At 45.6% G+C, this 21,802-nt stretch overlaps 1 protein-coding gene across 1 annotated transcript in view; it reads right to left on the reverse strand.

Moving 5' to 3' along the window:
- NAV2 (neuron navigator 2) overlaps positions 1-21,802 on the reverse strand; it is a gene marked incomplete in the record, with an annotated part of 234,265 nt that overhangs the window by 179,359 nt on the left and 33,104 nt on the right.

Raw genomic sequence — 21,802 nt, forward strand, 5'->3', positions numbered from 1 at the left:
CTATGTGTATGGGGGAGCTCCGACCCGCCACCAACATCACATATGGGAAAATAAGGATCAGGCACCGGATAATAACATTTGGGATAGTAGGTAGTGACAACTGTAAGGTCTGACACATAACAATAATAATATAGGTTCCCTGTGTATGATATATGTATATATGGGGGTCCTGCTCCCCCTATCACTGTCTGGTTGGGGCCCATTCACACCAGCAGACGCCATAATGCAGAAGGGTCGTTCGGGGTGAACAACAATCAGAGTAAAACCTGCGCAGATATTTTGTTCCGTCTGAGAAAAAATCTCTGCAGGACCTAAATGGGCATCTCCGGCCACTTCAGGCTAATTTAATAGGTGCCGAGCGCACAACAATGGGGGCCCGGGCCCCGTCACATGCTCTTCCATTAATGTTACCAAGCGCAGCTGCCGCCCCTCGGCGAGGCCTCCTACGTGGAGCTAAGAACCTGAGTGCTTGAGCCATCAAAAAATGTGCCCGGAGTATTTTTAAGTCCATAATCCTGCACCAATTAAATTCCCGGCAGCCGCTCGGTGACTTGTGAAGGGATTTTACACAGATTAGGCGAGAAAACAGAATAGTAAGCGAAATTCTGCAAAAGCTTTAAATTCTGAAGAGCGAGAATAAAAACGCTTTGGTCTTTACTTCTAAGTGATGTAATCCCGAGCGTCGGGGGGAGCGAAACATGGCGTGCAAAGCGGGAAACCTCCGGAGCGACATTAGATGTAGATGACAACACACAGACCCCCAGACCCCGTGTACATGGCGGCAGCTGGACCACCGAGCGGCGGAAAGTTGTGTCTGGTCTCAGCTGAACGCCTTAGGGTCCTCGTCACATTCTATCTCCATCTATTTGGGTAGCCCCCCCCCCCCAATACAATCAGATTTTCTGTAGTCTCAGCAAAGAGCTGAACAGTAAGTGGGGGTGGGGCTTAGCTAGTGCTATGTGGAGGAGAGAGCCTGGTCTGTGTACCTACAAACTGAGTCTGTCTGCCTCCTCTAGAGGATCTACAGTGTACTTAAAAGAGGTGCTCCTCCCCTAGACATCTTATCCCCTATCCAAGGATTTCTGATCGCGGGGGTCCCATCACTGGGGACCCCCCGCAATCTCTCCTGCAGCCCCCCGAATTATCAGTTGGGCCCCATACAGGGGCCGGAGTATCGTGATGTCACAGCTCCGCCCCTCGTGACATCACACACTCCCCATAGATCTTGCATAGAGGGGGCGTGGTGTGACGTCACAACAAAATGTTCCGAACGATGGGGCAGTGGAGTACCCTTCAATGTAACCCCTTCCTTGCTGTGCTGCTGGTTGAAAAACACTGGTCTGGGGTGAGGTGGTATCATTTGCAACAACCACCAAAAATCAGGGCTAGATCCTGTAGTAGCTGACAATCCGCCTGTAGGAGGTGCTGCACTTAGCCTCCAGGCCCATACACACTTTCCACCCAGTGTGCCTCCAGCTGTTGCAAAGCTATAACTTTCAGCATTGTGAGATTTGTAGTTTTGCAACAGAAGGGGGTGCACAGGTTGGGAAACACTGCATTCAATATAAAACGGGGATTTCCAGGACTAGAATATCAATGGTCTCTTATTAGAATAGGCCCATAAATTAGGATTGGTGGGGGGCTCCAGGAAGTGCTTAAAAGGGGTACTCTGGTAGAAAACTTTTTTTTTTTTTTTTTTTATCAAATGATGCCAGAAAATTTAACAGATTTGTAAATTACTTCTATTAAAAAACCTTAATCCTTCAAGTACTTATTAGTGACGGTATACTGCAGAGGAAATTCTTTTCTTTTTTGGATTTCTTTTCTGTCACGACCACAGTGCTCTCTGCTGACACCTCTGTCCATGTGAGGAACTGTTCAGAGTAGGAGAAAATCCTCATAGCAAACCTATCCTGCTCTGGACAGTTCATAAAATGGACAGAGGTGTCAGCAGAGAGCACTGTGGTCATGACAGAAAAGAAATCCCAAAAGAAAAGAATTTCCACTGAAGTATACAGCCGCTAATTAGTACTGGAAGGATTAAGAATTTTTAATAGAAGTCATTAAAAAAAAATCTGTTTAACTTTCTGGCACCAGTTGATTTAAAAAAATATATAGTTTTCTACCAGAGTACCCCTTTAATATGTTTTTAACATTTTCTAGGCACAGCGCCGTACTTTTTGTAGTGGCTGTTCTTGGTACTGCAATCTAACACAACACTGCCTCCAATCTAAGTTGAGCTGCAATACCAGGCATATCCACTATGGAAAGTATGGTGCTGTGCCTGGAAAACAAAGATGGGAACCTTTCTATCCTGGTCCTGCCGGCTTTGGCAATAGGGTATGTTGGAATGAAGCAACTAGATCAGGGGGGCCCCCCAAGCAGATTTTTTGCTATTTGAAACAGATGTGTGACTCTGGTTGTTTGCTTAGCTTTGAGCCTAAGGCCTTAATCACCTGGCGGAATTCCCGTGCAGAATTCTGCGGAAATATTCCTTTCGGAAATTCCACGGCAGGTACAGAGCTGAACCTGCCATAAATGGCTGCTCACTGCCACAAAAAAAGTGAAGGCGGGGCTTAGCTAGTGTTATGCGGAGGAGAGAAAGGAAGAAAGCCTGGGCTGTGTACCTGCAATCTGTGAGTCTGCCCGCCTCCTCCAGAGGATCCGCACTGTACCTGAAAGGTAAATCAAGGCTTCCCTCTCATCTCAGCAGCAGCCCAATGCTTAAAGGATTACTCCACTGGGCAGCGTTTGGAAGTAAATGTTCCGAACGCAATTTACGCGGTGCAGGGGTCGGCAATGCCCCTCGTGACATCATGGTCTCGCCCCCCTCAAAGTAAGTCTATGGGAGGGGGTGTGACGGCCGTCACGCCCCCTCCCATAGGCTTGCATTCAGGAAGTGTGGCCATGATATCACAAGGGGCGTGGCCGACCCCCGCAGCATTAAAACAGCAATCAGAACATTTACTTACGGGAACGCTGTCCAGTAGAGTGCCACTTTAATGTAACCCCTTCCTTGCTGTGCTGCATGAAATATCTGCTGCCGAAATCCTGATTCTGGTGTCTGCAAAAACAATGACCATGTAATTGTTTCTGTGGATTCCGCTTGGAAATGCACTGCCATCTATGGGGACGGGGCATTTACGAGCGGTCCTAGCGCCGTCAGTACATGCAATGTGCGGAATGTCAGCCCATTTTTTTCTGGGAGGACATTAACGCCGCGGGAACATGGAGAATTATGCAGAAATATAAGCTTTTAATACAATGTTTCCCAACCAGAGTGGTTCCAGCTGTTGCAAAACTACAACTCCCAGCATGCCCAGACAGCCTTCGGCTGTCTGGGCATGCTGGGAGTTGTAGTTTTGAAACGGCTTGAGGCATCCTGGTTGGGAAACACTGGTATAATAGGATGGAGGGGTGTCGGGAAGGATAGGGGGGGCACTCTCCATGGCCCCCCTGAGACCATCACTCCCCTCTCCATAGACTGGTGTCAGCGCCCTGTACTCAGCATTAGCCCAGAAGGCACAGGGAGATAAGGGTATTACAGAACCCATGTAATAGGAGGGAGAGGCCGCGTGTAAATCACAGCACGGATCCTGTTCACAGCGATAAACCTCAGGACGTTTTCTGCGGGATCGCTCCTTAATTCCTTTCCGGTTTAATGTGATCGCTGCTTTTCTGTCAGGACACCCGTCTAATGTAAAGCGCTGATCCGGGATATCGGTAAACGTCAGCGCTCAGGATACATTCATATTAATGTTTACACCACAGCACATCGGACGGAATAGAGAAATGAAGTATTTAGTAAATGTAAGTCTGTCGGCTTCTTGTATCTAGAGCTGATGATATGAGCAGAGTTTATTCATGTAGATCGGGGCAGATGAGGGGCGATGGCTGCGGACCCTCTAATGGCGGTTTTATCACTTGTCACCCACTTAACTAATACAGATGGAACGAAAAGGCAGAATAAAAGCTGTAACAATGGAACAGGTTTACTTGTTTAAGGGTAAGCTGCTGCCAGACTCCTCTGTCCCCTCCAGACCCATCTGTCTCCTCCTCTGTCCCCTCCCTCCAGACTCCTCTGTCCTTTTCCTCCAGACTCCTCTGTCTCCTCCTCCAGATTCCTCTGTCCCCTCCCTCAATACTCCTGTCTCCTCCACTTGACTTCTCTGTTCTCCTCCAGACTCCTCTGTTCTCCTCCAGACTCCTCTGTCCCCTCCCTCCAGACTCTTCTGTCCCCTCCCTCCAGACTCCTCCTCTAGACTCCTCTGTCCCCTCCCTTCAGACTCTTCTGTTCTCCTCCAGACTCCTCTGTCCTATTCTTCCAGACTCCTCTGTCTCCTCCTCCAGATTCCTCTGTCCCCTCTAGACTTTTCTGTCCCCTCCCTCAAGACTCCTCTGTCTCCTCCACTTGACTTCTCTATTTTCCCCTTCAGACTTCTCTGTTCTCCTCCAGACTCCTCTGTCCCCTCCTTTCAGACTTCTCTGTCCCCTCCCTCTCCAGACCCCTCTGTCCCCTCCCTTCAGACTCTTTTGTTCTCCTCCAGACTCTTCTGTTCTCCTCCTGACTCCTCTGTCCTATTCTTCCAGACTCCTCTGTCCCCTCCTCTAGACTCCTCTGTCCCCTCCTTTCAGACTTCTCTGTTCTCCTCCTGACTCCTCTGTCCCCTCCCTCCAGACCCCTCTGTCCCCTCCCTCTCCAGACTTCTCTGTCCCCTCCCTTCAGACTCTTTTGTTCTCCTCCAGACTCTTCTGTTCTCCTCCTGACTCCTCTGTCCTATTCTTCCAGACTCCTCTGTCTCCTCCCTTCAGACCCCTTTGTCCCCTCCCTCAGACTCCTCCATCCCCTCCAGACACCATTATTCTCTCCTGGACGTCCAGATGTCCAGGTATTGGTTGAACAAAATTTTACAATAAAAAATGTGGCTATGATATTCTTAGGTTATTGAAGCCCCTCCTTCCAGATACCTATCTACCTGCTGTTAGATATGAATAGATCTTCTGCCTTTATGCAGTATAAAGTAATTCTAAGCAGTTATATACTATAGATATTACAGAAAGTTCTTCTATTATAGAGCGCTGCCGTTATTGGATCCCACAAACCTAGAGACGCACATCACATGTCCAATGAACACTGACGAAACAACCAGAGGAGATAGTCCAGAGCCTGGGGCGGAAATAGTGATTTTATATATAAGGAGTGGGGGGGAGATTATCATGGTCACGACAGTCTATACTAGTAAAACCTAAATAGGTATAATGTATATGCAGGGAGACCCCCCTCCCTCCACCACCGAACGCGCGTTTCATGCTCACAGTGGCTTCATACAGGGACAGGCAATAGCTATGCCTTTGGGATGTGTGATACATATTGTTTAACTTTCTGTATATTTTTTGGGTTGATTACAGCCAAAACTTTATCATACAAGGAGAACCCCCGACTATGGACTTAAAATGAAAACATTAAACTACTGCTCCTTTATTAAGAAGCTTCCATCCAGTAAAGGGGAACTCCGGTAGTCAAGATAAACACTCGATACATGTAACAGTCATACAGGTAATAAATAATGACACAACCGCCATAACAGCCATCATAAAATATGTTTTCCCATGACAACAATCACTTCACCGAAACAAGAGCGTCGTTGTGTCTATCAGCTGTAAAGACATTATTTCCTGTAGGGGAGAAGCCGCCTCGTGTGTCAGGTTGGAAAAAAAAATTGCCCCCCCCCTAAAGATTACAGGAGTATTACAGGAGTATTACAGGAGTATTACAGGAGAATTACTGGAGCATTACTGGAGCATTACTGGAGCATTATAGGAGTATTACAGGAGTATTACAGGAGCATTACAGGAGAATTACTGGAGCATTACTGGCGTATTATAGGAGTATTACAGGAGTATTACAGGAGTATTACAGGAGCATTACAGGAGAATTACAGGAGTATTACAGGAGCATTACTGGAGTATTATAGGAGTATTATAGGAGCATTACTGGAGCATTACTGGAGCATTACAGGAGAATTACTGGAGTATTACAGGAGTATTACAGGAGAATTACTGGAGCATTACAGGAGCATTACAGGAGCATGACAGGAGCATTACAGGAGCATTACAGGAGCATTACTGGAGCATTACTGGAGCATTACTGGGGCATTACTGGGGCATTACAGGAGCATTACTGGGGCATTACAAGAGTATTACTGGAGTATTACGTATTACTGGAGTATTACTGGAGTATTACTAGAGTATTACAAGAGTATTACAAGAGTATTACAAGAGTATTACAAGAGTATTACAAGAGTATCACAAGAGTATTACTGGAGTATTACAGGAGTATTACAAGAGTATAACTGGAGTATTACAAAAGTATTACAGGAGCATTACTGGGGCATTACAGGAGTATTTCTGGAGTATTACAAGATTATTACAGGAGTATTACAGGAGTATTACAGGAGTATTACAGGAGTATTACAGGAGCATTACTGGCGTATTATAGGAGAATTACAGGAGTATTACAGGAGTATTACAGGAGTATTACAGGAGCATTATAGGAGTATTATAGGAGCATTACTGGAGCATTACTGGAGCATTACTGGAGCATTACAGGAGAATTACTGGAGTATTATAGGAGTATTACAGGAGTATTACAGGAGCATTACAGGAGAATTACTGGAGCATTACAGGAGCATTACAGGAGCATGACAGGAGCATTACTGGAGTATTATAGGAGTATAAATGGAGCATTACAGGAGCATTACTGGAGCATTACTGGGGCATTACAGGAGCATTACAAGAGTATTACTGGAGTATTACGTATTACTGGAGTATTACTGGAGTATTACTAGAGTATTACAAGAGTATTACAAGAGTATTACAAGAGTATCACAAGAGTATTACTGGAGTATTACAGGAGTATTACAGGAGTATTACAAGAGTATAACTGGAGTATTACAAAAGTATTACAGGAGCATTACTGGGGCATTACAGGAGTATTACTGGAGTATTACAAGATTATTACAGGAGTATTACAGGAGTATTACAGGAGTATTACACCTTTAGGGCAGCACATGGATACTGCAATGTCTTCACAGCTTTAAGGACTAGAGCAATATAGACTCATGGGATACGGGGGGGGGGGGGGGGGGCGGCCATACTATTTCAATGATACCACGTGTGCCTCCAGCTGTTGCAAAACAACAACTCAAAGCATTTGTGGACAGCCAAAGGCTTTGTACAGGAGCCCCATAGCTTCACCCTAGGACCTTTTGGGCTTCTGGCCAGGCCTAGGACAAAGCCGAACTGCAGTATTTAAAGCAGTGTTTCCCAACCAGCGTGCCTCCAGCTGTTGCAAAACTACAACTCCCAGCAGAAGGCTAGAGGAATGTACATTCGAGACTGACAGGATACGGGAGCGTTGGTGCTATATCTTTGATACTGAGGGCACAGAGTACCCCAATACTGCCCGCCACAAACAAAATGAATGGCCTACTACAGTGTTTCCCCATCTAGTGTGCCTCCAGCTGTTGCAAAACTACAACTCCCAGCATGCCTGGAAAGCCAAAGGCGTTGTAAAGGAACTCCGCAGCTTCCCCATAGAACCTTATTGGGCTTCCGGCCAGGCCTAGGACAAAGTCAATTTAAAGAATCTAAAGCAGCGTTTATCAACCTGTGTGTCTCCAGCTGTTGCAAAACTACAACTCCCAGCATGCCCAGACAGCCGAAGGCTGTCCGGGCATGCTAGGAGTTGTAGTTTTGCAACAGCTGGAGGTACCTTTTGCAGTCCAAAAATTTCAATAGGACTCTGCTGCACTTTCGGCAGAATCCACTCAGAAACGCATTGCCGTCTATGGAGACATTGCCGTTATTTGCTGGACATCCGCCCGTGTTTCCGCCATCTGAACAGAACCATAGAAGTTTCAGCCACACTGAGGTTTTTTGAAAACTGCCACAAACCCCAAAGAATAAAAAACTAAATAAAAAAAAAAAACGCCAAAGGCCAAATGCAAAATTCGAGTTTCCCTATGGACTCCTAACGTTTTTTGGGAAAAACACAAACAAACCACAATGGTGGGTTATGACCAAAAAAAAAACAAGTGGAAACACAGTCACCAGGGGCAATAGAGTCCGTAACAATATTTACCCCGTATCCAATGTGCAGGTGATACACGTTATCCGCTGGAATGTCCCGTATTATATAATATACAATGTACAGACATGTCCGCCCTCGCTCTACACACACTGCCTCACACCTGTAATACACAGAATGACCCGGGTCACCCGGCCTCCCCTCTGTACAGTGACATTGTCATTGTGGCGCTGCTGACGTCACCGCGAGGAGCTTCGCAACACGTAGATAAAGGGATTTACCAGCCGCAAAGCTTTAGGTCAGGTCAGATATCTGTACGGATCCTGTTTACTGGGAACCGGTTCAACAACTTCTACTAGAAATCCCAGCTCCGGTATTAGAATTACAGATCTGAAGGACTGGCCGGGAATGCTGGGAGTTGTAGTTTTTTTTTGCAACAGCTGGAGGCACACTGGTTGGGAAACACTGCTATAAAGAAACATACATACGTGCAGGATAATATTCCTACAATCACTCCCATAGTTACAATGTTGCCCCCAAATAGTAACATATTGGAATATCGACAGGATCAATGACAAAACTGACACAGTTACGGCTGCCCAAGTGACTGCGGCACTACAACTCCCAGCAATGAGAACGCCTTACTGCACTACAACTCCCAGCAATGAGAACGCCTTACTGCACTACAACTACCAGCAATGAGAACGCCTTACTGAACTACAACTCCCAGCAATGAGAACGCCTTACTGCACTACAACTCCCAGCAATGAAAACGCCTTACTGCACTACAACTCCCAGCAATCAGAACGCCTTACTGAACTACAACTCCCAGCAATGAGAACGCCTTACTGCACTACAACTCCCAGCAATCAGAACGCCTTACTGCACTACAACTCCCAGCAATGAGAACGCCTTACTGTACTACAACTCCCAGCAATCAGAAGGCCTTACTGCACTACAACTCCCACCAATCAGAACGCCTTACTGCACTACAACTCCAGGAAATGAGAACGCCTTACTGCACTACAACTCCCAGCAATGAGAACGCCTTACTGCACTACAACTCCCAGCAATCAGAACGCCTTACTGCACTACAACTCCCAGCAATAAGAACGCCTTACTGCACTACAACTCCCAGCAATGAGAACACCTTACTGCACTACAACTCCCAGCAATCAGAATGCCTTACTGCACTACAACTCCCAGCAATCAGAATGCCTTACTGCACTACAACTCCCAGCAATCAGAATGCCTTACTGTACTACAACTCCCAGCAATCAGAACGCCTTACTGCACTACAACTCCCAGCAATCAGAACGCCTTACTGCACTACAACTCCCAGCAATCAGAACGCCTTACTCCACTACAATTCCCAGCAATCAGAACGCCTTACTGTACTACAACTCCCAGCAATCAGAATGCCTTACTGTACTACAACTCCCAGCAATCAGAACACCTTACTGCACTACAACTCCCAGCAATCAGAATGCCTTACTGTACTACAACTCCCAGCAATCAGAACACCTTACTGCACTACAACTCCCAGCAATCAGAATGCCTTACTGCACTACAACTCCCAGCAATCAGAATGCCTTACTGCACTACAACTCCCAGCAATCAGAACGCCTTACTCCACTACAATTCCCAGCAATCAGAACGCCTTACTGTACTACAACTCCCAGCAATCAGAATGCCTTACTGTACTACAACTCCCAGCAATCAGAACACCTTACTGCACTACAACTCCCAGAAATCAGAATGCCTTACTGCACTACAACTCCCAGCAATCAGAATGCCTTACTGCACTACAACTCCCAGCAATCAGAACGCCTTACTCCACTACAATTCCCAGCAATCAGAACGCCTTACTGTACTACAACTCCCAGCAATCAGAATGCCTTACTGTACTACAACTCCCAGCAATCAGAACGCCTTACTGCACTACAAATGTTCTGCACAATCCCATGAAATGCACAAACCAGACCGAATATTTATACAGCAGGTTGGTATACGATAAAGCAAGTGAGTATACAGTAAAGCAAGTGAGTATACGATAAAGCAAGTGAGTATACGATAAAGCAAGTGAGTATACGATAAAGCAAGTGAGTATACGATAAAGAAAGTGATTATATGATAAAGCAAGTGACTATACGATAAAGCAAGCGAACATACGATAAAGCAAGTGAGTATACAATAAAGCAAGCGAACATACGATAAAGCAAGTGAGTATAAGATGTAGCAAGTGAGTATACAGTAAAGCAAGTGAGTATAAGATGTAGCAAGTGAGTATACAATAAAGCAAGCGAACATACGATAAAGCAAGTGAGTATAAGATGTAGTAAGTAAGTATACAGTAAAGCAAATGAGTATACGATAAAGCAAGTGAGTATAAGATGTAGCAAGTGAGTATACGATAAAGCAAGTGAGTATACGATAAAGGTAGAATACAGTAATGCAAGTGAGTACAGTATATGATGTCTTTCCAAACCAGGGTGCCTCCTGCTGTTGCAAAACTGCAATTCCCAGCATGCCCGGATAGCCGAAGGCTGAGGGTTGTAGTTTTGCAACAGCTGGAGGCACACTGGCTAGGAAACATGCAATGAAGTAATTACACAATAACACAAGTATACAATGACCCAACGTCCGCTTTAACCCCGCGGTGACCACGCAGCCACTGACCTGGTCCTCAGCACCTATATGCAGGACACAGAGCTGACAGTCAGCAGTCCTCGCCCGTCTCTGTCCCAGCCCAGTATAAGATCCCGCAGGAGCTGCTGCCAATGGATTTAAGCTTCTTACCAGTTTCATTGTGCTGTTGTTCTGCTCCCATCGCCAAAGCATGGCGCTCCTGTCCCTCTCCTCCAGAGCACCTGCCGCTTGCACATAGCTGCACCGCGTCCCGGTCATGGCTGCACCGCAGACCTACCACCTCTCATCCTATGGCCAAGGGTCTGCGAGCGGCCATCCTGGTCATAGATACCGGAGCCAAAAACTCCACCAATACAAATAGTGGAAGAAGAGGCTGAGAGGTGAGAGCAGCTGGGACAGGGGGAGAGGAGCTGGGACAGGGGGGTGAGGAGCAGGGACAGGGGGGTGAAGTGCGCCCTCCCCTCCCCCGGCCATTCCTGGCTCAATGGGCCGTTCATCATTACAGAAGTGAATTACTATTAACTCCTGGAGGGATCAGCACTGATACATAATGTCTGATCCCTGAGGGGAAGGATCTGGAGATGTTCAGAGGAAGTGAAGAAAACAACATTGTAATAACTCAAGATGGACGGGATCTGTAATAAGATCCAGTCAGACCAAGGACCAATAGAGCGGGGGCATCACAGCATATGCAAAACTACAACTCCCAGCATGCCCTGAGCACTGTTCCCCATCCTATTGCTCTCCAGCAGTTAAAAAACTACAACTCCCAGCATGCCCTGAGCACTGTTCCCCATCCTATGGCTCTCCGGCAGTTAAAAAAAACTACAACTCCCAGCATGCTCTGGATGTTCCCCATCCTGTGGCTCTCCAGCAGTTAAACTACAACTCCCAGCATGCTCTGAACACTGTTCCCCATCCTGTGGCTCTCCAGCAGTTAAACTACAACTCCCAGCATGCTCTGAACACTGTTCCCCATCCTGTGGCTCTCCAGCAGTTAAAAAACTACAACTCCCAGCATGCTCTGAACACTTTCTTATCAAGTGGCTCTCCAGCAGTTGGAAAACTACCACTCCCAGCATGCCCTGGCTACCATCGGCCAATCCTTTGATTCCTAAAGTCAGTGTTCTCCATCCTTACTTGTTGCATAACTACAACTCTCATCATGCCCTGATCACCTTTGATAGATCCTTTAATCAAATGTTTTTTTAAACAGTGTGTCTCCAGCTGTTGCAAAAGTACAACTCCCAGCATGCTATGGCAGCCTTTGTCTGATCCTTAGATCTCTTATATAAGTGTTCCCAACCTGAGGCTCCTTAGTTGTAACAAAACTACAACTCTCATCATGCCCTGATCGCTTTTGATGGATCCTTTAATCCAATGTTTATCAAACAGTGTGCCTCCAACTATTGCAAAACTACATCTCCCAGCATGCCCTGACAGCCTTCGGCTGTCCGGGCATGCTGGGAGTTGTAGATTTGCAACAGCTGGAGGCACACTGGTTGGGAAACACTGCTTTAGATTCTGCAGTGTGACTTAGTCTTAGGCCTGGCCAGAAGCCTGATAAAGTCCTAGGGTGAAGCTATGGGGCTCCTGTACAAAGCCTTTGGCGGTCCGGGCATGCTGGGAGTTGTAGTTTTGCAACAGCTGGAGGCACCCTGGTTGGAAAACACTGCTGTAGAATCTCCCATGGTGTATGCAGCCCTTACAGCGTCCTCCTCCTCCTGACGTCCATTAATCTGAGGGAGAGAACATGGGGCGGACGCTGAACCCTACAGAGAGGTCAGCGCAGACGACCCCACAATTATAAGATTACATTGGGAGTAACAAACTCCTGAACTATAAGCAAACGTCTCTTTAAGGGGGTCTACAAAACCATTACAACCTCTTTAAGAAGACCACCCCCTTACACAGACCAGATTTTTGGCTCAGATTTTCGTTTATAATGATTTGGGGATTGCGGGGTCTAAACCTGGAGAAGGGGTTATCCCAATGGGAAGTAATTTGTTTTTAAATTAATACTATTAACCTAATATAGTGTTATCACCTATTGTACTGGATTTATCATGTCTTTGCATGATTCATCCATGACAGAAAGTTGTGTAGTCTTCTCAAAGTCCATGTGGTGTTGTCTCAGCAGCTCCCTGGATCCTGCCTCTATCCTGAAAGGAAGTTGTGTAGTCCCCTCATTGTCAGTGTTGTGTTGTCTCAGCAGCTCCTGGCTCCTCCCTCTCTCTCCTGACAGGAAGTTGTTTATTCCTTTCATTGTCAGTATGGTGTTGTCTCAGAAGCTTCCAGCTCCTCCCTCTGCTGACAGGAAATTGTGTAGTCCACTCACAGTCAGTTAGGTGTTGTCTCCAGGACTATGGATGGGCTGAGTATGGTTACTTATTCCCTTTGTGGATTGTTTGCCATGGTGCATGAAAAAAATCCACATGTCATTTCCATAACATGTGAACAGGGGTGGCAGGGTCACTTATCAAATGCATGAGATGTGGACTGTCATTTCCATAATATGTGAACAGGGGTGGCAGGGTCACTTATCAAATGCATGAAATGTGGACTGTCATTTCCATAACATGTGAACAGGGGTGGCAGGGTCACTTATCAAATGCATAAGGCGGACTGTCATTTCCATAACATGTAAACAGGGGTGGCAGGGTCACTTATCAGATGCATGAAATGTGGACTGTCATTTCCATAACCTGTGAACAGGGATGGCAGGGTCACTTATCAAATGCATGAGATGTGGACTGTCATTTCCATAACATGTGAACAGGGGTGGCAGGGTCACTTATCAGATGCAAGAAATGTGGACTGTAATTTCCATAACATGTGAACAGGGGTGGCAGGGTCACTTATCAGATGCATGAGATGTGGACTGTCATTTCCATAACATGTAAACAGGGGTGGCAGGGTCACTTATCAGATGCATGAGATGTGGACTGTCATTTCCATAACCTGTGAACAGGGGTGGCAGGGTCACTTATCAGATGCATGCGGTTGGCTGTCAATTTGGGCCCCGTTCACACGTTTCAGATTTTACATTAATTTTAGCACTTTTATACCAAAGTGACTGAGATCTGGTTAGTTTCCAGCTGTGACATGAGAAGTTAGGAGGAGGTGTATTGGGGAGGACAGGACCCTGACATGACAGCAGTGAAGCCTCTCATAGGATCAGCACAGAGGATTGTGGGTAAAGACCAGCAGCTATGTGAAGTCAGACAAGTCAGTGCTGGTGCCGCTCCGGGGTCAGTCGTACAATGTCCTGAACATAGAGGGAGGGCAGCTGGAGAGGAAGATGTATGGGATGGGGGGGCAGACACAATAACCTGCTGACAGACTCATGAATGAATGAATGCCCCCCCTAGAGGCCTGGCACTGCAGCTACGGGAACTCACTGCTACTTCTCTGCCATTTATTCCACTTTCATTGACTCCTTAAATGAACAGGAACTAAGGCGGCTGCGCTGGCGGGGGTAACGGACCTTCAGTCCAGAGGGTTACACAGCAATGACCAAATGTGCGCCGGCTCCTCGACAACCCGGACCCTCAGCCACATCAGACCTATCTATGCACCACTATTTTTTAAAGGGGTATTCCAGGAAAAAAATAATTTTATACATCAACTGGCTCCAGAAAGTTAAACAGATTTGTAAATTCCTTCTATTAAAAAATCTTAATCCTTCTAATAATTATCAGCTGCTGAAGTTGAGTTGTTGTTTTCTGTCTGGCAACAGTGCTCTCTGCTGACACCTCTGTCTGTCTCAGGAACTGCACAGAGTAGAAGAGGTTTGCTATGGGGATTTGCTTCTACTCTTGACAGTTCCCGAGACAGGTGTCACCAGAGAGCACTTAGACAGAAAAGAACAACTCAACTTCAGCAGCTCATAAGTACTGAAAGGATTAAGATTTTTTAATAGAAGTAATTTACAAATCTGTTTAACTTTCTGGAGCCAGTTGATATATATAAAAAGTTTTTTCCTGGATAACCCCTTTAATATTAGAGCTGAAGAACAATTTTTTATTATAGCAAATCTGCGCCAAATATCCCAGTACAACATCCCAGTACAGCATCCCAGTACAGCATCCCAGTACACCATCCCAGTACAGCATCCCAGTACAGCATCCCAGTACAGCATCCCAGTACAGCATCCCAGTACACCATCCCAGTACAGCATCCCAGTACAGCATCCCAGTACACCATCCCAGTACACCATCCCAGTACACCATCCCAGTACAGCATCCCAGTACAGCATCCCAGTACAGCATCCCAGTACACCATCCCAGTACAGCATCCCAGTACACCATCCCAGTACACCATCCCAGTACACCATCCCAGTACACCATCCCAGTACACCATCCCAGTACACCATCCCAGTACACCATCCCAGTACACCATCCCAGTACAGCATCCCAGTACAGCATCCCAGTACAGCATCCCAGTACAGCATCCCAGTACAGCATCCCAGTACAGCATCCCAGTACAGCATCCCAGTACAACATCCCAGTACAACATCCCAGTACAGCATCCCAGTACAGCATCCCAGTACAGCATCCCAGTACAGCATCCCAGTACATGCCCCATCAGCTCCCATCTGGACTACTGCTACATCCTTCTCTGAGGCTCCTGAAGACGCTCAGGTTATCCACCTCTCTCCCCGCTCCTCCTTACGGTACCCATTACCGAGCGTATTCATGTATGGCCACCTACAACTGGTCCCTCTGTACATACCTCACCAGATCCCCCGATATCGCCCCCCAAGTTTTCTCCTGTGCTTCCCCCCATACTCCCCCGACCGATCGAACTCTCATCCACCATCACAACCTTAAAAATTAACCAGAAAACCCATCAGGAAAGCCTACAATCTACCTTAAAGGGGTACTTCTACTACTTTTTTTTTTAAATCAACTGGTGACAGAAAGTTAAACATATTTGTAAATTACTTCTATTTAAAAATCTTAATACTTCCAGTACTTATCAGCTGCTGTATGTTACAGAGGAAGTTGTGTTGTTCTTTCCAGTCTGACCACAGTGCTCTCTGCTGACACCTCTGTCCATGTCAGGAACTGTCCAGAGCAGGAAAGGTTTCCTATGGGGATTTGCTCCTGCTCTGGACAGTTCTTGACATGGACAGAGGTGTCAGCAGAGAGCACTGTGGTCAGACTTGAAAGAACTACACAACTTCCTCTGTAGCATACAGCAGCTGATAAGTACTGGAAAGATTAAGATTTTTAAATAGAAGTAATTTCCAAATCTGTTTAACCCACTGGCATTGGTTGATTTAAAAAAAAAAAAAACTATTCCCACTGGAGGACCCCTTTAGGTTAAAAATAGAGTTGAGCAAACTGATTAAACTTTTTTTTTTTTACAAATTTCCCCCCAAAAATTCAGATTTTTCTCCTATCATCCACCATCAAATTCAAATGCAACTTGAAATTTTCCCACTGTGGACATGCAGCTGTTGCAAAACTACAACTCCCAGCATGCCCGGACAGCCTCCGGCTGTCCGGCCACGCTGGGAGTTGTAGTTTTGCAACAGCTGGAGGCACCCTGGGGGAAACCCTGCTTCAGATTCTGCAGTTTGACTTTTTCCTAGGTCTGGCTGGAAGCCCAATAAGGTCCTAGGGTAAAGCTTCGGGAATTCTGTACAAAGCCTTTGGCTGTCCGTGCATGCTGGGAGTTGCGGTCTTTCAACAGCTGGAGGCACACTGGTTAGGAAACATTGCCCTCGTTGACACTGTTGACTTTTGATGTCAGAGGAGAGAAGCATTGAGCAAGGGTCCCCCCTCCAATGGCTGTTCGGGCATGCTGGGGGCTGTAGTTTTGCAACAGCTGAAGGCACACTGGTCGGGAAACACTGCACCTCGATGTCAGAGGAGAGAAGGGTCGGGCAAGGGTCCCCCCTCCAATGGCTGTTCCGGCATGCTGGGGGTTGTAGTTCTGCAACAGCTGGAAGTCCATTATTGAATTAAATAATTGCAATAAAAAACGTGAATTTGTGAACACGGCCTAGAAAAAATGTTCCCACTTACAAGTGGAGATCTTGAAAATAGGGAGAAAAATTAAAATGCAAAGTAAATTAGGAAGGTGAAGAACTTCTCATTACGGTGAATTACTGTAAATGACACTGAATACAATACAAGTGACTAGACTGAATGGCAGAAACTAGATCATTGGTGCGGAGGAAACGGCTTGTCCCTGTCCCGGGTGACGTACATTGTCCCCAATCTGCATCTCATTTGGCCCGAGAACAATGTGATTTAAATGCTAACAACCCTTTATGTCGCCTGCAACAAAGGAGCGGGGCTGAGGTCATCCAAGACGTTCTACTTCCTCACCCCCTACCAGACGACTCAAGACATTCTTAAGCCTTTTCTTGTCTTCTTAACCCTGGAGAATTATTTAAGAGTTTCCCCACAGGGTGCGGTGGGTGTATATGTCCCCCCTGCAGTCAATATATTGACCCGGAGCTGTGACAAATGTCAATAAAAACTCCCATCAGAGACCAATAGGAACGGACAGAAAAATGAGTTCATAGAATATTGGGGGAGATTTATCAAAACCCGTCCAGGGGAAAAGGTGATGAGTTGCCCATAGAAACCAATCAGATCGCTGTTTTCATTTTTCAGAAGCCTTTTCAAAAATTAAAGAAGCGATCTGATTGGTTGCTATGGGCAACTGGTCAACTATTCTGCTGGTGAGATCACTGTGTACATATATTACATTACTTATCCTGTACTGATCCTGAGTTATATCCTTTATTATACTCCAGAGCTGTACTCACTATTCTGCTGGTGAGGTCACTGTGTACATATATTACATTACTTATCCTGTACTGATCCTGAGTTATATCCTGTATTATACCCCAGAGCTGTACTCACTATTCTGCTGGTGAGATCACTGTGTATATACATTACTTATCCTGTACTGATCCTGAGTTATATCCTGTATTATACTCCAGAGCTGTACTCACTATTCTGCTGGTGAGGTCACTGTGTACATACATTACATTACTTATCCTGTACTGATCCTGAGTTATATCCTGTATTATACTACAGAGCTGTACTCACTATTCTGCTGGTGAGGTCACTGTGTACATACATTACATTACTTATCCTGTACTGATCCTGAGTTATATCCTGTATTATACTCCAGAGCTGTACTCACTATTCTGCTGGTGAGGTCACTGTGTACATACATTACATTACTTATCCTGTACTGATCCTGCGTTATATCCTGTATTATACTCCAGAGCTGTACTCACTATTCTGCTGGTGAGGTCACTGTGTACATACATTACATTACTTATCCTGTACTGATCCTGAGTTATATCCTATATTATACTCCAGAGCTGTACTCACTATTCTGCTGGTGAGGTCACTGTGTACATACATTACATTACTTATCCTGTACTGATCCTGAGTTATATCCTATATTATACTCCAGAGCTGTACTCACTATTCTGCTGGTGAGGTCACTGTGTACACACATTACATTACTTATCATGTACTGATCCTGAGTTATATCCTGTATTATACTCCAGAACTGTACTCACTATTCTGCTGGTGAGGTCACTGTGTACATACATTACATTACTTATCCTGTCCTGATCCTGAGTTATATCCTGTATTATACTCCAGAGCTGTACTCACTATTCTGCTGGTGAGGTCACTGTGTACATACATTACATTACTTATCCTGTACTGATCCTGAGTTATATCCTATATTATACTCCAGAGCTGTACTCACTATTCTGCTGGTGAGGTCACTGTGTACATACATTACATTACTGATCCTGTACTGATCCTGAGTTATTTCCTGTATTATACCCCAGAGCTGTACTCACTATTCTGCTGGTGAGGTCACTGTGTACATACATTACATTACTTATCCTGTACTGATCCTGAGTTATATCCTGTATTATACTCCAGAGCTGTACTCACTATTCTGCTGGTGAGGTCACTGTGTACATACATTACATATCCTGTACTGATCCTGAGTTATATCCTGTCTTATACTCCAGAGCATTACTCACTATTCTGCTGGTGAGGTCACTGTGTACATACATTACATTACTTATCCTGTACTGATCCTGAGTTATATCCTGTATTATACTCCAGAGCTGTACTCACTATTCTGCTGGTGAGGTCACTGTGTACATACATTACATTACTTATCATGTACTGATCCTGAGTTATATCCTGTATTATACTCCAGAGCTGTACTCACTATTCTGCTGGTGAGGTCACTGTGTACACACATTACATTACTTATCATGTACTGATCCTGAGTTATATCCTGTATTATACTCCAGAACTGTACTCACTATTCTGCTGGTGAGGTCACTGTGTACATACATTACATTACTTATCCTGTCCTGATCCTGAGTTATATCCTGTATTATACTCCAGAGCTGTACTCACTATTCTGCTGGTGGGGTCACTGTGTACATACATTACATTACTTATCCTGTCCTGGTCCTGAGTTATATCCTGTATTATACTCCAGAGCTGCACTCACTATTCTGCTGGTGAGGTCACTGTGTACATACATTACATTACTTATCCTGTACTGATCCTGAGTTATATCCTGTATTATACTCCAGAGCTGTACTCACTATTCTGCTGGAGAGGTCACGGTGTATATACATTACATTATTTATCCTGTACTGATCCTGAGTTATATCCTGTATTATACTCCAGAGCTGTACTCACTATTCTGCTGGTGAGGTCACTGTGTACATACATTACATTACTTATCCTGTACTGATCCTGAGTTATATCCTGTATTATACTCCAGAGCTGTACTCACTATTCTGCTGGTGAGATCACTGTGTACATACATTACATTACTTATCCTGTACTGATCCTGAGTTATATCCTGTATTATACTCCAGAGCTGTACTCACTATTCTGCTGGTGAGGTCACTGTGTACATACATTACATTACTTATCCTGTACTGATCCTGAGTTATATCCTGTATTATACTCCAGAGCTGTACTCACTATTCTGCTGGTGAGGTCACTGTGTACATACATTACATTACTTATCCTGTACTGATCCTGAGTTATATCCTGTATTATACTCCAGAGCTGTACTCACTATTCTGCTGGTGAGGTCACTGTGTACATACATTACATTACTTATCCTGTACTGATCCTGAGTTATATCCTGTATTATACTCCAGAGCTGTACTCACTATTCTGCTATTAATCTATCCAATTTAATTGTAGGTATAATGGTTAATACTAATAGTTTGATTATTTTTTCGTAATTTTTTTTATTTTAATTATATTTTCTTTACATAGCACCAGCATATGCCGTAGCACTCCACATGTCAGGGGTAACTGGTAGTTTATCTCACAGAGGGCTGGTGCCCGGTCATAAGAGGACAGGTCACGGCTGCAGGGCCCCATTACAAGTGTCCCCCCTGCGGTAATGTGCATGGATGTGTTTGTGCTCAGAGGAGCGGGGATAATGGACAATATGGTGTCAGAGCCGACCAGGCTGACAATGAATTAATAATCAGCAGTTGGGGACGCGGGCGGCCATCTGCCCGGGCGAGCCCCATACACAATAAAGGGACTGCGGGGTCTGACCTGGGAAAGACTGCAGCTAGGTTGTTTCCTTGAGCAGAATTACGGAGAATCTCTACACGAACCAAACTCCAGCAATTAAAAAAGATGTTCAGCGCCATTACCATGGAGACAAAACGTTCAGATTATTGGGCATTTTCTGGGGTCTCATTGAGCCCTTATCAGTCCAGTGCACCGGGGGATTGTGTGAGTTTTTTGCCCATCTCCAGGGTCGGAGGCCCCCTCTGGTGTTTGCAGGAGCCGAGTCATAGACTTGTCCCAGCTTATCTCTCTGGGATCCCAAATGACATCAGCAGCCGGGAAGCTTCTATTCTCCTCTATAGAAAGGACTCCCATTATTTGCTTATCTCGCTCCTCCCACCAATAGAGCTGGGGCTGGAGATGCTGATAGTCTTCTAGGATACTGCTCGTCCTCCATTGTGTCCGCACCGCAGGGAACCTCTGAGAAGATATTATCAGCTCTTACTGGAGCCTGGAAAGTAGAATTGGGAGACACAATGGACCCGTAAGACTGTGCAGAGGCTTCGGATAAAACCAGCCAAGCGTTCAATCCGTGAATGGTCAGAACTGGAGGCGGACACACACTATGGACACTGGATGGACGAAAAGGACATAAAAAAGCATATATATATATATATATATATATATACATGCACGATACATCTAAAACTTCTCTTATGTTGGATAATCTTTAGTCTTGGAGTCGATAAATAGTTCATAACAAACAACGGTTCCGCGTCCCACCAAATGGAAGCCAAGACCGGGCCACAGATCACAGCAGGTAGCGCTCAACTATTTGTCATTGTAACTTATGGTATTGTTGTCCAAGAAGACAACCTTTATAGGCCAACCATGAAAAAGTCACCTGGAAAATGGTCTGAAATCCCTAATGTATGGTGAGCATTAGAGGCTAACCTAACACTAAAGCTGTCCATACACTTTATAGCTGTCAGACTGGTATTCATAGTGTGGCCAACAACCATGCCTCACAATTCCCCCAAACACACACAATAGACTCCTCCTCCAGACCCCCCCAGTCTCCTCCTCCCAGACCCTTCTATCTCCTCCCTTCAGACTTCTCTGTCCCATCCCGCCAGACTTCGTCTTCTCCTCCATACCAATCTGTCTCCTCCTGTAGACTCCACTGTCTCCTCCCTCCAGACTCCTCTGTCCTCTCCCTCCAGACCCCTCTGTCCTCCTCCTAAAAACTCCTCTCTCCCCTACAGATTGCTCTGTATTATTCCTCCAGACCTATCTGTCCTCCTTCTCCACCAGACTCCTCTGTCCCCTCCCTCCAGACTCCTCTGTCCTCCTCCCTCCAGACTCCTCTGTCCCCTCCCTCCAGACTCCTCTGTCCCCTCCCTCCAGACTCCTGTCCCCTCCCTCCAGACCTCTCGTTTCCTCTCCATACACCCTTCATATCCCCTCCATAATCCTCTATCCTCATCCTCAAGAGAACACCCAA

This window comes from Hyla sarda, chromosome 6, assembly GCF_029499605.1.
Source record: "Hyla sarda isolate aHylSar1 chromosome 6, aHylSar1.hap1, whole genome shotgun sequence".
NCBI classification, from domain to species: Eukaryota; Metazoa; Chordata; class Amphibia; order Anura; family Hylidae; genus Hyla; species Hyla sarda.